This window comes from Salvelinus sp. IW2-2015, unplaced genomic scaffold (assembly GCF_002910315.2).
Source record: "Salvelinus sp. IW2-2015 unplaced genomic scaffold, ASM291031v2 Un_scaffold2818, whole genome shotgun sequence".
NCBI classification, from domain to species: domain Eukaryota; kingdom Metazoa; phylum Chordata; class Actinopteri; order Salmoniformes; family Salmonidae; genus Salvelinus; species Salvelinus sp. IW2-2015.
In genome coordinates this window covers 108,441-124,173 of record NW_019944118.1, presented here as the reverse complement: position 1 = coordinate 124,173, position 15,733 = coordinate 108,441, and the positions used below count along the sequence as shown (strand labels likewise).

Genomic DNA, 15,733 nt, shown 5'->3' with positions numbered 1-15,733 from the left:
CATTTGCCTCATACAGCGCAACACATCTCCTTCACATAGAGTTGATCAGGCTGTTGATTGTGGAATGTTGTCCCACTCCTCTTCAATGGCTGTGCGAAGTTCCTGGATATTGGCGGGAACTGGAACACCTTGTCGTACACGTCGATGCAGATTATCCCAAACACGCTCAATGGATGACATGTCTGGTGAGTATGCAGACCATGGAAGAACTGGGACATTTTCAGCTTCCAGGAATTGTGTACAGATCCTTGCGACATGGGGCTGTGTATTATCATGCTAAAACTTGAGGTGATGGCAGCTGATGAGCAGCACGACAATGGGCCTCAGGATCTCGTCATGGTGTGTCTGTGCATTCAAATTGCAATCGACAAAATGCAATTGTGTTCATTGTCCATAGCTTATGCCTGCCCATACCATATCCCCACCACCCTGTTCACAACGTTGACATCAGCAAACTGCTCGCCCACACGACACCATACACGTAGTCTGCAGATGTGAGGTCGGTTGGACTTACATCAAAATTCTCTAAAACAACGTTGGAGGCTGCTTATGGTAAATAAATTAACGTTAAATTMTTTGGCAACAGCTCTGGTGGACATTCCTACAGTCAGCATGCCAATTGCACCCTCCCACAAAACTTGAGGCATCTGTGGCATTTTGTTGTGTGACAAACCTGTACATTTTAGAGTGGCTTTTATTGTCCCCAGCACAAGATGCACAGGTATAATTATCATGCTGTTTAATCACCTTCTTGATATGCCACACCTGTCAGGTGGATGGATTATCTTGGCAAATGAGAAATGTACACTAACAGGGATGTAACCAAATTTGTGGACCAAATTTGAGATAATCAACTTTTTGTGGGTATGGAACATTTCTGGGATCTTTCATTTCCGCTCATGAAACATGGGACCAATAATTTACATGTTGTGTTTATATTTCTGTTCATTGTATTTTGATGTCCATTAGGGAACATTACGAAAAGGTTCCTATTTGTGTCGGACATTTTCCATGAGACATTCAATGTCCAAAAGGAGACATTTCATTATCGTCAAGGGGATGTCACATGATGGTAGTTTTTAGGCCGATCTCAAGACTTCCTTTTACTAGTCTTCAGGACATCACGATATGGTCCCAGGGGAACGTTCGTTGGGGAACCTTTGTCTAGTTCCCTGTAAGTTACTAGGATGTTACCGAGTACCATATCAGGACCATGTCAGGTACTTTTTAGGACATTCTCTGGACTTAATTTGACTAGTCTTCAGTACGTTGCATGATGGTCCCAAGGGAACTTTCTCTGGGGGACCTTTGTCTAGTTCTTGCTAAGTTACTAGGACGTCACTGAGGATCATATCAGGACTTTCTTAGGACGTTCTCAGGACTTAAATTTTAATAGTCATTAGGACATTGCGTGATGGTCCCAAGGGAACATCCCTGCAAACAAAAATAATTTGTTAGGACATCCCTGGAATGTCACAAAATGGTCTTCTAAAGTAGTCAGGACATTGTGCCATGGTCCCGTGGAGTTGTTTTCTAGTTCCCAGTTTGTCCCAGGAACATCCTGAGGACATTTTTAGGCATTCTTGGGAAGTTGTGGGAAGTCTTGGGAAGTTGTGTCATTCAYGTGATGGTCCCAGGTGGCCAAAACCATTATAAGTTAAGGTAAGTCGTATCCTGTTCAGCTAAAATAGTGTACAAATCTTTGATCAGTAACAATATGATTACATTTGACATGWTTACTTAGTACTGACTTTTCATTATGACCCCACCTGGGATTTGAATTAACTACCCCCTCTGCACATTCATTACTTATAATACATCTCTTATCAGCATAAGAGTGCCATCTGCTCTGCCATTTTAGTTMTCAGTTAATCTGAATATTCTATTATCATTGACTTATTTCAGCTATTTCAGTTTGGGTTTTCAGTATAGTTGTCTAATGTTGGTGGGTTATATTATTCTGTTTTAATCGTACTCCTCAATCACTATTATATTTTAACAGCTGGAATTTACTTTGAAGGGCGAAGTGTAGGAATACATGTGAAATCAGTCATTGACAGAGACATGGTGGCATAGCAGGGATATCGGAAAGCTATGAATGAAGGGGTTCTGAGTTCAAATCCCATATGTGGACATGTTTCTAATAATTACTGTATAAATGAACACGCACATTGTAATCATGTACAGTATGTGAAATATCTGAGTTGAAAACATTATATGGTAAAAGCACTGGTGGGTGTCCTTAACATTGTCAAAAGACAAAGAGCTGTGAATGGATCAGTGGTTCACAAATCAGGGACTTGATTTGCTTGGCAACAGTAGCAAGTGTTGATGTGTAAGGAAACTAGGGTATTCATGCCCTGGCTATAATACATTTTTTGGGGGGCGAGAATGTCTTATTGCTACCATGAAGTGAAGTCCCMGGGAAAAACTGGGAACTAGACTCAAGATCCAGAGGACCATGACACAATGTCCTAAAAACGCATTGGCGAACCGTGACTATTGAACCTAGTCCTTCAGAGGGAACAAAGATCTAGCCTACGTTGTATCAAACCCCAAAATGTAGAAAAATAACAGACAACATAGCATTACTTGTGCTGAAATCCAAAGGGGATGGCCAGCAGAGATAAGTGGGATGGGATGAGGGAAACCGAGCGTTGGAATCTAGAACTGGAGATGAGTGAGAGTGAAGTTGCTGAGTGAGGGGTAAAATTACGGGAAAAAAATAAACAAATACAAAAACCAAATTAAAAAATGACTTTAAAAAGGAAGGTTGTTACATCCAATGSATGGACAGGTTGCGATCTGGATGGACACATCTGCTAGATGACTAAAATGTAATGTAAATGTTGAGAAGCTTCACTGCAGGTGGATTGTACGTTTAAAAGTCAATAAAAATAAAATACAAAATTGCAACATCATCGACCTTGAAGTTGATAACATCTGCTGCTGCTGCAGTTGTCGTCGCCATTGTCACACTATTAAAACACACGCTAGCTACTAGCGTGGGAAGACTACTGCTTCCTAATGCCACTGATTCTTTGCTCTTGCGCACTCAATAGTGACGTACTTATTTTTTTTGTACGGTTCCACCCATTACAAGTCAAAATGTGGTTGGTTCATTCCACTCTCAAACCACAATTCTGCTCTCATACAGTTGAATGGCAGGGAAAGGGGATACCTAGTCAGTTGCACAACTGAACGCATTCAACCAAATTGTGTCTTCCGCATTTAACCTAACCCTTCTGAATCTACATCATAATTTTTTTTGAAAAGATGAATTAGAAATTAAAATGACATCTAAAAAGTAATCAGGGAAGCCTCCGGAATAAACTGGGAACTACACCAAACCTACAGGGGACCACTTTAGTTGACCATTTTGTGACATTCCTGGGACTTCCTAACGACAAATGTTTATTTGCAAGGAACCAAACATCTGCCAGCACAAACATCTGCCAGCACAATATAATTTTTCACCCCAAATCTGAATACTGTATAAAACCAGAATGGTTCTAAAACAGAGCCTTGGGGAACACCATATTTAATCGGTGAATTATAAAGATCAGATACCTAATATTACATCAAACATTTGCAGTCACAAAACTATGCCGAAATGCCACATATTTGTATAGTCAATTATAAAAACAAAACACAATTCAAAATTAGAAAAATAAACACTCATGTTATGTTTTAAGGTGAAGTGAAGGCCTAGTACCTTTTTACAAACCTGCCTGGTTTTATTGATCCTAAAGCCATACATAATAGGATTAAAAAGTGGTGGACATATTGGAAAATAAACAAATAAAAGTGTGAAGTATAGGTGAACAATGTGCAGTATCATGTCTGCCTTGTAGATTTAAAAATAAACAGTCAAAGGAGAAGTTCAGCAAAGAGGCTATATGTGGTGTACAAGTGTTAAAAGCTTTTGGTTTCGTCTCTTTTGAAGACTTAACATATTTCTAGAATTCTTACATCTGAGTACATGTTAGGAAATATAGTACAAGCCAAAGGAAGTACAGTTACAACAAGACCACATATTGTATTTTCGTGTAATATTGAACAGGAAAGCTTGACCACCGAGTAGTTGTCACAATACACTGTGTCTATAACATTGTCACAAAACTGCAGTCACAAACTCAGGGAGATAGGGATGACATCCATGAAAAAATAATACAACCAGGACAGCCAAATTAAGCCACTAATTATTTTAGGTTTCATAATAATGTTATACAGTAGAGCGGTGGTTCCCCAACATTTTCACTCGGGCCCCCTTCATCATTGGGGAACATGTCTCATGTGTGTTCATGTGATATCTGGTGACTCAAACATTACAACAAAATCAATGGGCTAAAACACTTGGCTCAAAAACGTTAGCTGACATGAGCTAGTTGATCTGGATATTTAAATAGCTCTCTAAGGTCTGAAATGTCTGAAATGACAAGAGGAAAACAACTACCCAATTTCGAAATTGCACCTTGTGCATTCTACTTTTACAACTTTCAAGAGTAAGTTGAAAGCCTGTCTGAGTGTCTTAAAATATTACTGAATACATTCAAAGGCAAAATACCAAATGGATTACATGTAAAGTACGCTAAACACAACATTTAGACAATTAATTTCAGTTGTCGATGTGTTCAGAGAGTCCCTGGTTAACGCCCAGGTTGGGGCAAGGTGAGGGACGGAAGCAACACTGTTACACATGGCCAGAGTGACATTCCTAAATAAAAATAGTAGATTGGTATGATAGTACAGCACATCAGAAGAATAGACATCCTTAATGTTATGTTATTGAACAGGCTGTGTTAGTGGCCTATGATTCTATTAAAACAATGTATGTGTAGGGACCCTCTACCCTCTAGGATGGAGGGCAACACTCTACACTGAAGAAGAGGTACAGTCCATTCAGAAAGTATTCAGACCCCTTGACATTTTGTTAAGTCTTATTCTAAAATTAAATGAATAATTTTTTCCGTTCGTCAATCTACACACAATACCCCATAATGACAAAGCAAAAACTGTTTTTTAGAAACGTTAGCAAATGTATAATTGTTTTTTTACGTAAATATTACATTTACACAAGTATTCAGACCCTTTACACAGTACTTACAGAAGCACCTTTGGCAGCAATTACAGCCCTGCGTCTTCTTGGGTATGACGCTACAAGCTTGGCACACCGGTATTTGGGGAGTTTCTCCCATTCTTCTCTGCAGATCCTCTCAAGCTCTGTCAGGTTGGATGGGGAGCATTGCTAAACAGCTATTTTCAGGTCTCTCCGGAGATGTTGGATCGGATTCAAGTCTGGGCTCTGGCTGGGCCACTCAAGGACATTCAGAGACTTGTCCCGAAGCCATTCCTGCATTGTCTTGGCTGTGTGCTTAGGGTCATTGTCCTGTTGGAAGTTGAACCTTCACCCCAGTCTAAGGTCCTAAGCCCCCTGAGAAGGTTCCCATCAAGGATCTCTCTATACTTTGCTCCATTCATCTTTCCCTCGATCCTGACTAGTCTCCCAGTCCCTGCTGCTCTAAAACACCCACACAGCATGATGCTACCAGCACCGTGTTTCGCCGTAGGGATGGTGCCAGGTTTCCTCCAGATGTGACGCCTGGCAAACAGGCCAAAGAGTTCAATCTTAGTTTCATCATAACAGAGAGTCTTGATTCTCATTGTCTTAGAGTTCTTTTGGTGCCTTTTGGCGAACTCCAAGCGGGCTTTCATGTGCCTTTTACTGAGGAGTGGCTTCCGTCTGGCCATTCTACCATAAAGGCCTGATTAGTGGAGTGCTGCAGAGATGGTTGTCCTTCTGAAAGGTTATTCCATCTCCACGGAGGAACTCTGGAACCCTGTCAGAGTGACCATCTGGTTCTTGGTCACCTCCCTGACCAAGGCCCCTCTACCTTGATTGCTCAGTTTGGCCGGGCGGTCAACTCTAGGAAGAGTCGTATTGGTTCCAATACGACCAATTAAGAATGATGGAGGCCACTGTGTTCTTGGGGACCTTCAATGCTGCAGAATTTGTTTGGTACCCTTCCCCATATCTGTGCCTCGACACAATCCTGTTTCTGAGCTCTACGGACAATTCCTTCGACCTCATGGCTTTGTTTTTGCTCTGACATGCATTGTCAACTGTGGGACCTTGTACAGTATAGACAGGTGTGTGCCTTTCTAAATCACGTCCAATCAAATGAATATACCACAGTTGGACTCCAATCAAGTTGTAGAAACATCTCAAGGATGATCAATGGAAACAGGATGTACCTGAGCTCAATTTCGAGTCTCATAGCAAAAGGTCTGAATACTTCTGTAAGTAAGGTATTCCTATGAAAACCTGTTTTCGCTTTGTCATTATATGGTATTGTATGTAGATTGATGAGGATTTTATTTATTCTATCCATTTTTGAATAAGGCTGTAATGTAACAAAATGTAGAAAGAAGAAAGGGGTCTGAATACTTTCTGAACGCACTGTTTGTGACAACACCATTGGGCTGGGCAGACAAAGCTATCAGATCTATCATTAAAGTTTTTGCAGTGTGTGCTATGTATTGTGTGCCATGTACAATAATTTGTCACGTCTGCACCCGCTCCCCATCCGTGGAGTTCGAGGGCGCCAGGCTGCCCATCATTACGCACACCTGTCACTTTCGTTACTCGTATCAGCACATTATTGGACTCACGTGTACTCCTTCACGTTTTGATTAACTTCCCTATATCTGTCTGTTCCTCTGTTTCATCCCTGTGTCAGCATTAATGTCCAGATGCTGTCCTGTCCTGTTTCACGTCTGTTTATTAATTAAATGTTCATTCCCTGTACTTGCATCTCGTCTCCAAGCGTCTGTCCTTACAGAATGCTGACACCACAATTTGAAGCATCAGGCAGTTTTTATTTTTTGTTTTTTGTAGGTGATGTCGGGTCCGAGTGCCGCTGCCGATGTAACCGGGGGTGCCTCGGTTGGCTCGGCTGTCTCCCATGCCTCAGCCAGCCTGTCAGGCTCCCACGCCTAAGCGGGATCGTCAGGCCTTCACGCCTCAGCCGGAGAATTACTCTGGACCTTAAGTCCTAACTATAGTCTAAAACCTAGGCCCAGAGCTATTCCTGCTCAGGTAAAAGTGAGGACCCTTATTGTCACTCTAGGCTATCCTAGGCCTACAGTACACTTTCAGGTCCTGCACTCCCAGAGGCGATGACAGAAGGTGGGCATCCCAAATGGCACTCTATTCSCTATATAGTGCACCACCTTTGACCAGAGTGCTCGGGTCAATATATAGGGTACCAATTGGTATGCAGTGAAGACCAGTCGTGCCTCTCCTTGAGCCCCTCAGAGCACTACAGGTTAATAGATGCAATAATTGGTTCCCAGGGAACGAGGTGATCGAGTGGACTAATGACCTGGTACCTAATGATGCAATAAACATGTTGATTATGCTCTTGTTATTGTGTTATTAGCTTCTGCTTTCCCCATGGTAAGGTATGCATGGAGAAAAAAAAATACTGGTGTTTTTGGAAATAATTTTAATTGACAGAACTCCTAAACTKTTTACGGCTTTTTACAGGATGGATGGAGTACACAACCACTGTGCCTTATACATACAGTACATCATCATTACCCTTACTGTATTATTTTATTCTGTGGGTCAAACATATCTCACAGTGGCCCTTGAAAAACAAGATGGATGTGTGATTGTCCCACCACCTTAAAGGGCCTATTTCCCATTAGGGATGGACGTAATGGTGGCAGGTGGGCAATAAGGTGGGCTTAACTTTGTCTATAACATCATAACACAATACACTTTGTCTATAACATTCCGACACAATTGCAAACGAATGGTTAAAGYCAGTGTTATGATGCTTTTTGCAAAAGAGTACACCATATTACACAAATTAAAATACACACTCTGTTGGTTGTCATGATGCTGTAATACTGTAGTGGATAACATATACAGTAGCAAGGTACCTGTCATAGGACAATTGCTGAATTCAATGGTTCCATGTGTACATGCAAAAGATCTGTAGGTATCAGCACACAGTGGAAACTGTATGGTCATCTGAAACCAAATGAGTCATGAGAGCAGGAAACAAACCAGTGCTCCCATACAATTCATTTACAAACAAACTGCACAGAAACAGATACTGTACATGGGTTAGTGAAGGCTTCTCTCCATACAAATAACCACAATAAGCACTGTGTTCACAAAAACTATGGAGACGTATAACACAGTTATTATAATGAAATAATAGTACTTTAAGTGTCAACTGTCATTATATCCAGCTGGTATAAATTATGTGAATTGTGTTCATCCTTTTCCTAATAGTAACTATAGAGGTATATAAAAACAAGATTTGTCTTAAAGAGCATATAAGCCTAGATCACCTTGTATCTTTCTCCAGACTGCTGTGGTATAGACATATGCCTACACCTGTATGTTCTGTGTCAGTGGGCTTTTCCACACTAAAAACAGTATACAGCAGTGAGTTTACTTGAACTCCAATGACACCAATAATAATCAGCAAGATGGCGCCGACAGAGAGGATCGCCTTGCCTCTCGTCCTTGTTTTTTTATGTATTATTTCTTACATTGTTAGCCCAGAAAATCTTAAGTGTTATTACATACAGCCGTGAATTACTATTGGATATCAGAGCAACGTCAAATTACCATAACTATGATCAGGAATTACGACTTTCCCGAAGCGGATGCTTTGTTCGAACCACCCAAGGCACTCGAACTGATTCCAGAGGCTGACGTCGCCACAGCAGAGGTAGACGGAGCGAGYTTCTGGTGAGACTTCAGAGGCATGCACCCCACCCACCGCTTCCAAGTATTTTACTCGCTAATGTCCAGTCTCTAGATAACAAGGTAGACAAAATTAGGGCTAGGGTTGCTTTCCAGAGAGACATCCGGGATTGTAACATACTCTGTTTCACGGAAACATGGCTCTCTGGGGACATGCTGTAGGAGTCGGTACAGCCACCGGGATTCTTTGTGCATCGCGCCGACAGTTATAAACATCTCTCCTGGAAGAAGAAGGGCGGGGGTGTATGTTTCATGATTAACAACTCATGGTGTAATTGTAACAAGACACAAGACGTATGTGGCAGGGTCTACAGACAATCACGGACTACAAAAAGAAAATCAAACACAYCACGGACACCGACGTCTTGCGTCCAGACAAACTAAACACTTTCTTGCCCGCTTTGAGGATAACACAGTGCCACCGACGCGGCCCGCTACCAAGGGCTGTGGGCTCTCCTTTTCCTTGGCTGACGTGAGTAAGACATTTAAAAGTGTTAACCCTCGCAATGCTGCCGGCCCAGACGGCATCACTAGCCGCTTCCTCAGAGCATGCGCAGACCAGCTGGCTGGTGTGTTTACAGACATATTCAATTACAGGCTCAAAACGACCAGAAACCAAGGACTTTCTTCTGAAACTCATCAGTYTATTCTTGTYCTGAAAAATGAAGGCTATTCCATGCAAGAAATTGCCAAGAAACTGAAGATCTTGTACAACGCTGTGAACTACTCCCTTCACAGAACAGCGCAAACTGACTCTAACCAGAATAGAAAGAAGAGTGGKWGGCCCCGGTGCACAACTGAGCAAGAGGACAAGTACATTAGAGTGTCTAGTTTGAGAAACAGACGCCTCACAAGTCCTCAACTGGCAGCTTCATTAAATAGTACCCGCCAAACACCAGTCTCAAAACATGTCAATAATCAACTGACTGGCCTTCTTGATGTCTATAGAATTCTCTCTGGTAGGCAATCTGGTTTCCGCTCAGGTTATGGATGTGTCACTGCAACCTTAACGGTCCTAAATGATGTCACCATTGCCCTTAATTCTAAGCAATGTTGTGCTGTTATTTTTATTGACTTGGCCAAAGCTTTTAATACGGTAGACCATTCCATTCTTGTGGGCCGGCTAAGGAGTATTGGTGTCTCTGAGGGGTCTTTGGCCTGGTTTGCTAACTACCACTCTCAAAGAGTGCAGTGTATAAAGTCAGAACAACTGCTGTCTCAGCCACTGCCTGTCACCAAGGGAGTACCCCAAGGTTTGACCATAGGCTCTACTCTCTTCTCAATTTACATCAACAACAAAGCTCAGGCAGTAGGAAGCTCTCCCATCCATTTATATGCAGATGCTACAGTCTTATACTCAGCTGGCCCCTCCCCAGATTTTGTGTTAAGCGCTCTACAACACAGCTTTCTTAGTGTCCAACAAGCTTTCTCTGCCTTTAACCTTGTTCTGAACACCTCCAAAACAAAGGTAATGTGGTTTGGTAAGAAGAATGCCCCTCTCCATACCAGTGTGATTACTACCTCTTAGCTTGACATAGTCACCTTATACAAGTATCTGGGAGTATGGCTAGACGGTATACTGTCCATCTCTCAGCACATATCAAAGCTGCAGGCTAAGGTTAAATCTAGGCTTGGTTTCCTGTATCATAATCGCTCCTCTTTCACCCCAGCTGCCAAACTAACCCTGATTCAGATGACCATCCTTCCCATTGCTATATTACGGAGACGTAATTTATAGATCGGCAGGTAAGGGTGCTATGGAGCGGCTAGATGTTCTTTACCATTCTGCCATCAGGCTTGCCACAAATGCTCCTTATAGGACACACCACTGCACTCTATACTCCTCTGTAAACTGGTCATCTCTGTATACCYGTCGCAAAACCCACTGATTGATGCTTATTTATAAAACCCTCTTAGGCCTCACTCCCCCCTATCTGAGATGYCTACCGTAGCTCACATCCTCCACATACAACCCTCATTCTGCCAGTCACATTTTGTTAAAGGTCCCCAAAGCACACACATCCCTGGGTYGCTCATCATTTCAGTTCGCTGCAGCTAGMGACTGGAACGAGCTGCAAAAAACACTCAAACTTGACYGTTTAATCTTCATCTCTTCATTCAAAGACTCAATCATGGACACTCTTACTGACAGTTGTGGAAGCTTCACGTGTTTCATTGTTATCTCTATCTTCTTGCCCTTCATGCTGTTGTCTTCGCCCAATAATGTTTGTACCATGTTGTGCTAATGCCATGTTGTGTTGCTACCATCTTGTTCATGTTGTGTTGCTGCCATGCTATGTTGTTGTCTTAGGTCTCTCTTTATGTAGTCTTGTGGTGTCTCTTGTCGTGATGTGTATTTTGTTCGGTATTTTTATTCTATTTCTATTTTTAATCCCAGCCCCCGTCCCCGCAGGAGGCCTTTTGACTTTTGGTTGGCCTTCATTGTAAATAAGAATTTGTTCTTAACTGACTTGCCTAGATAAAGAAAGGTTAAAAAAAAAGATGTTAAAACATTTAAACATTTTCTGACATCTTATTTTCCTCTCTCACTCCAGTTGTTCTCAGGGGACAGGTCAGTTATTGTAGAGAAAACACCTTTGACCAGGTGGAGTCAGACTTCTACTTCATTGCCCTGGATGACTACACCAACGAGGCAGAGGATGGACCAATTGGTCACCAACTCATTGTATGTCTTACACAACTCAGCAAATATGTGTCGCTCCACCTTCGTAAAACTCCAGTGCCTATTGTTGTTGACCTTTTTACCAATTTCTTTGGATTGTAGAAGGATTTTAAGTTGAGACTTCGACTCCATACTAAATCTAATTCCATCTCCTGTATTGTTCTGCCCTCTCTATTGATCATGCTGATGCCTCAATGTAAGAACCTGGAGATCTTCACTGATTCTGAGGTAGGTGAGGTGGCCACAAACAGTGCCTGGGACACCTTGCAGCGCTACCACTGTCTGGAAAACAGCCAGAGGGTGGTCGAGACACCTGCTGCAACTTCATATTTAGTGTGTCAGCTCTGCTGCACCTGGGAGCTAAAGGTATGGCACCTCACTCCCAACAGTCACGTATGCTTAAACATTCATTTTAAGCTCATTTATGTGTTTCTTAAAGTGGCAATCAGCAGTTGAAATGGTAACAAAGCATACTCCCCGCCCCTGTTTCAGTAGAAAGCATGGGGCATGGGCCTGGAGAAATGTAAGCACTCTCAAATTCATAGATAGAGCTTTGGACGCAAATACTGACGATCGCACCTCCTTCTAAAACCACATTGGAGGAGGTGACCGAAGGTGCCTGACTTTAGACCTCCTCCAATGGATTTTGAGAAGGATGCAAGTAGAGGAAGTGGGGAGTTGAGCAGAGATTAATTAGGACAGAGCTCATGTCATTGTTTTAGGTGGAAACTTACTTTAAATGATCCATTCTGTTTGCACATATATCTTTGTTCAACTTGTGCTCTTTCCACAGATGGTTTTCGCTTGCTGATGAGACTCCCTATGCGATTTGACTGCTGTATTAATGACTGTATTCAATAAAACTTCCAATGCCAAATGTAAATCATTTGAGATTCTGTAATTGATAGACAATTATCTAAAACAAATCTGTTTTCCTCAGCGCAACGTTTGGTGTTGTTTTGTCCTCAGTCCTCCTTTGAATGCTGTGTGTACTGATTCAGTTCTAAACAACCATCATCGAGTCCATCTTCACCTCCTCCATCACTGATTGTCCGGTCTGCTGAGATCAAGTAATTGGCTGCCACCTGCCCTCCATTGAGAAAGCGTGTAGGAAAGAAAGCGTGTAGGAAAGATCATCACCGACCCGCTYTACCCATCTTCCAAATACTACCCTTTGGCAAATGGTTCAGGTCAATCACGACCAAAACCTCCCGCCACCTGAACAGTTTCTTCCTCTGTGCCATGGCTCTCACCAACCGGCGACCTGTCCCAAGATGATCCATTCATCCATGGACTTGGAACTGCACATCATTCCAGAACTGCCTATTGCACTTTGCACTGCACATCTCTTACATGCATCATTTATAATATAGGTTATAGTCGTCATAGTGTACATACTGTACATCTGTGGAAATTCTAAATCTATATACACTACCGTTCAAAGGTTTTCGTTCACTTAGAAATGTCCTTGTTTTTGAAAGAAAATCATTTTTTTGTCCATTAAAATAACATCAAATTGATCAGTAATACAGTTTAGACACTTAATGTTGTAAATTACTATTGAAGCTGGAAACGGCAGATTTGTTATGGAATATCTACATAGGCGTACAGAGGCCCATTATCAGCAACCATCACCCCTGTGTTCCAATGGCACGTTGTGTTAGCTTGTGGCGAAATCCTGCACTTAAGTGCGCTGCCACTTTAAGAGCGCATGAGCAGTAGGAAGGAGGAGATAAAAGAGCTCGTTATCTTCAGCGTATGTGGTTGTACAGTGTTTGGAATAATCCTCGGTGTGATCGCTCGACGACGTGGTTGTTCTCATGTGGGACCGCAACGGTTATGGATCAAAGGGATTAGTAGCAACATTGTTGCGAAGCGTTCAACTACAACCCAACACTCCATTCGGACAGTCAGACCGTACACCTGCAACCTCAAGACCACAGCTAAGACCTCTCTTGTTCCCTTTCTCTCTTTCTCTTCACGCTATGTTCCAGTGCTTTACACTGCAACCGACTCTATTTCCTAAGTACATTGAAGTTTCATTGGAGCTGGACTAGTTGTGTATATGAACACCACCATTCATACCTCTGCACTCCTCCAGGAAGAAAATACAAACTATTGCAAATCCTCTGTGTGATGACCTGGGTTCATTGTTGTTGTATGAAAGTTGTGCTTTATTTGCTCGCCATTATTGTTATAATGCAGGTATGGTTTTGGTGGGTTACCAGAATTGTGGTAAGGACTTTGATTGTGTGGATCTATAGGGGTGTGTATCTTTTTTCTCTCCGCTGGCTATCTGGTCAACAGGCTACACTCTAGCAGTCTCTTCTGTTGATGTGTGTGGGTCTGGTTAGTGGTACTCTCCTGTTCTACTATTTCTTTTACTGTTCGGCAGGGTTAATACCTGCCTGGCGCCCCGAACAAAAAATCTTCTTTACCCTTTCTCTAATTAATTACCGCTATAAAGCTAATCCAAGTTTATCATTTTAAAAGGCAAATTTATCATTAGAAAACCCTTTTGCAATTATGTTAGCAYAGCAAAAGGTACAGGAAACAGGAGACAAAGGGCTGTAAGACATGGTTTTAATTCTAGACACAGGAAAGGTAGGAAGTATACGGAGGGTGCAGGGCAACAGAGGACGAACAGCAGAGGGGCTAATGATCTTGGAGCAGGAGAGAAAGGTCTCGGCTTCCGGGGGTATGGCCAAGGGGCTATAGTGGCGTGCTAGCGCATCTGGCTTGACCTTCTTGGATACCGATTCGTGCTGCGGACGCGAAGTGGCCCAGGCCTTACTGAACCCCTCCCAGAGGTCCTGGTGCTCCACGGGACTGGCGGGGAGGTCCGGGGCAATTTCCAAGCCCCCAGAAAGACATCCCTGGGCAGGTAGAGCTGACTTCAGGCAATGAGTGTGGCAGGATGGGCTCCCGCTAATGATGGCACCAGTAGCCCAGTCAATAGAGGGATTGTGTCGCTGGAGCCAAGATAATCCCAATACCACGGGAACCTGCAGAGACTCAACTAGCAGGAATTGGATCATCTCGCTGTGGTTCCCTGACACTGGTAGGYTGATGGGTGTGGTGTGGTGGGTGACCCGGCCTATAGAGCGCCTGTCCAGCGCTCTAACATCCATGGGAATGGAGAGGGGTTGAGTGGGGATGCCCAGCTCGGACGCCAGGGTAACGTCCATAAGACTCACAGCCCCCGAGTCGATGAGTACCTGGAGAGACTTGGACTGGTCGCCCCACAGCAGGATGGCATGGAGAGTGGGTGAGTTAGAGGAGAAGAAAAAGTATCTTTAAGATCCACCAGAGTACTCACTCCAAYGAATGAGCTAGGTCTCTTGAAGGGACARGTAGACACATAATGACCGGCAGTACCACAATACAAACACCTCTGGGTGTCAAGTCTGCGTAAGCGTTCAGCTGGGGACAGCCTAACCCTGCCGAGATGCATTTGCTYGGGAAGGRGTGAATCGGCAGTCTTCAGAGGCTCTTGGAGGAACTCGGGTAAGCTCGGATCCTCTCGGGGACGTAGACGCCGGGGACTTCCGGAGTTCATCRGATGCAAGGTGGGATCCTTGAGTGAGCGATTGGGACTGCAATCAGACCTACCACACTGAGGGAGTCCTGCTGAAGCTGGAGTAAGTTCCRGGCAGCCTCTCTCCCGGACAACGGAGCCTCTAAATCTTTTTTCACCTCCGCCACGAATCCTTCCAGACTGAAGCATACGGCCGACTGTTGTTCCCAAACGGYCGTAGCCCAGGCRAGGGCCCTTCCYGATACCAGYGTGATGAGGTACGCTATCTTAGAGCGGTCCGAGGGGAAGGAGGAAGGCTGCAGCTCCATGACGAGGGAACACTGAGCGAGAAATGCAAGACAGGTGCCCGACTCGAAGCGCTCAAGGGGAGGAAAACTGGGTTCAYGGGAAACCGGGGTGACGGCACTGCTACCAGCCGGGTTACTGAGGGGCTGGGAGGTTACAGTCGTGGTMGGCTGCCTAGTAGACAACCCATGGAATTGCCMCCGCTATGTGTCCAATGCCTGGTCGTGACGTTCGGCCACGGCCTGGAACCCTTCCATCAGACCATGAAGCAACTCCTCGTGCCTTCAAATGATCCCTGCCGCCCTGTACCTTTGCCCCTGTTGTTGTAATAAACATTGCAAAGTCTACATCTGGGTCTTACCTTAAACGTGACAGTTCGAACTGGCACTGACTGACCCAGCAGAGTCGGACCAGATCCGCAAACGCCCTATCGCCTCCC

The 15,733-nt window shown here is 43.7% G+C and overlaps 1 pseudogene; it reads right to left on the bottom strand.

Annotated features, from left to right (window-relative positions):
* Positions 1 to 3,512: 3,512 nt before the first annotated feature.
* Positions 3,513 to 15,317, bottom strand: LOC139025534 (olfactory receptor 2AJ1-like; annotated as a pseudogene).
* Positions 15,318 to 15,733: the final 416 nt, after the last annotated feature.